The following is a 2477-nucleotide window of genomic DNA, read 5'->3' as shown; positions in this document are numbered from 1 at the left end:
AATAGTTCTATGAGAGGTGGGTTCTATTGGGAGGAGGCATTTTCCAGAGGGTCTTAGACTTTGTGTCAAAGAAAACCTACCACTTGAGTGGTGGCCAGTCTAAAAGAAAAAGTGTGGGGTCAGTGGTTATTGTAGAAAAGAGGCAGAAAAGTACATAATCTCACCTACAGAGGAGGCAGGCTCCCTTTTCCCTATGATTAGTGTCCTATTTACTCTGTACTAGTTAGGATTCTGAAGAGAATCATAGAATATCTGGGCTAAATTAGTTCAAACCTCTACCTAAAGGTATCTTTCAGCTTTAAATCTACAATCATATGAAGCACAGATCCCATCTACAAGGTGACCAACAAGTTGCTATTTAATCACTTTGTGAATACCTGCAATGAAAAAGAACCCATTGCTTCATAAGACTGAGGTCCTAGAATTCTGTGAAACAGCCCATTTCACATTTGGACAGCTCTGATTATAAAGACGTTTTTCATTTTAAGTTGAAATAAGCTTCTCTGTGAGGAATAGCTTACCTGTCAGATCTATGGAGAATAAAAGAGTTTATTACCAAACAAGAGATAGAGAATGTTATGAAATGCAAAATATATAATTTTCGTTACATTAAATTAAAAAGGTTTTGCAAAGCCAATGCAACCAAGATTAGAAGGTAAGCAGAAAGCTGGGAAACTATTTTATGGCCAATGTCTCTGATAAAGGTTTCATTTTTTTAAATACCTAGAAAACTGAGTCAAATTTATAAGAATACAAGTCATTTCCAATTGACAAATGGTCAAAGGATATGAACAGGCAGTTTTCAGATAAAGAAATTAAAGCTATCTATATTCTAAATCTCCATTGATTAGAGAAATGCAAATTAAAACAACTCTGAGGTATTACATTACACTTATCAGATTGACAAAACAGGAAAATGATAAATGTTGGAGAAGATGTGGGAAAATTGGAACACTATTGTGGTGTTGTTGGTGGAGCTGTGAACTGATCCAATCATTCTGGAGAGCAATTTGGAACTCTACTCAAAAGACTATAAAACTGTGCATACCCTTTGAATCCAGCAATACCACTTCTAGGTCTGTACCCCAAAAACATCATAAAAAGGGTTGGGGGAAGGACCCACATGTACAAAAATATTTATAGAAGCTCTTTTTGTGGTGGCAAAGAATTGGAAATTGAGGGAATACGCATCAATTTGGGAATGGCTGAACAAGTTGTGGTATGTGAAAGTAATGGAATGCTGTTTTTCCATAAGAAGTGACATGCAGGCAGATTTTAGAAAAATCTGGTAAGACTCGAATGAACTGATGTTGAGTGAAGTGAGCAGAACCAGGAGAACATCATATACAGTAACAGTAATATTATGTGGTGACCAACTTTGATAGACTTAGCTCTTCTCAGCAATGCAATGATCTAATACAATTCCAAAAGACTCATAATGGAAAATGCTATCCACATCCACAGATAGAACAATGGAATCTAAATGCAGATCAAAGCATGTTATTTTTTCTTTTTTTAATATTTTTTTCTTTATTGTGTTTTTCCCTTTTGTTCTAATTCTTCTTTCACAACATGACTAATGTGAAAAGATATCAATATGATTATCAATATATAGCATATATCATATTACATGCTGTCTTAGGGTAGGGAGGGAAGGGGGAAAATTTTAGAAGTCAAAATCTTATAAAAGTGAATGTTGAAAACTAAAAATAAATGAATTAATAAGTCTAAACAAGAAGTATGTTTCTCTGTAACTTCTACCTATTCATCTCAGCTCTGCCCTCTAGAGCCAAGCAGAACAAATTGAATCCCTCTTTCACAATATAAGGCTTCAAATAGTTGAAAACAGTGATAATGTCCCTCCTAAATTCTTCTCTTTTTCTGGCTAAATATCTCCAGTTCTTTCAACCATGATTTCAAGTCCTCCACCAAACAGTTAACTTCAGTTTATTTATACATTTTCTGAAAAGCTGTGCTCAGCATTGAATATATTCTCCATCTATGAGACAGACTACAATTGTGTCTATCCAATACTTAATGGACTAGGCCATGGATTTAGCTGTTACCATAGGAATGGCCAATGACAGTGCTCCTTGCCTGACTGGGTAGATGGGATCTGTAGCACACAGTTGGCCTCAAACACCCCATGTGCCTATAAGACCAATTAAGTATAGTAAGCCAACACAACTTTTTGTCAAGCTTGTTACTCTATCACTCACACAGTGCCAGATTAATATTATTAAAATATTAATATACTACAGTCTGAACTTCTCTTAGATCTTGCAATTCTTGGTTTTGACTCCAATTCTGCACCTGACACCATCTCCCACCTGTGTGGTCCACAACTCTTCTTCTCAGTTCTTCATCTTGGCTTGTTTGAACTATGATTCTGATTTTGACCTGCACAGGAATTTACCTATAATCTGCCTGCCTCTCTCTCTCTCTCTCTCTCTCTCTCTCTCTCTCTCTCTCTCTCT

This window comes from Petaurus breviceps, unplaced genomic scaffold, assembly GCF_028583685.1.
Source record: "Petaurus breviceps papuanus isolate PSGF00001 unplaced genomic scaffold, PetGlider_PUasm1.0 90434, whole genome shotgun sequence".
NCBI classification, from domain to species: domain Eukaryota; kingdom Metazoa; phylum Chordata; class Mammalia; order Diprotodontia; family Petauridae; genus Petaurus; species Petaurus breviceps.
This window is presented reverse-complemented; position numbering follows the sequence as displayed.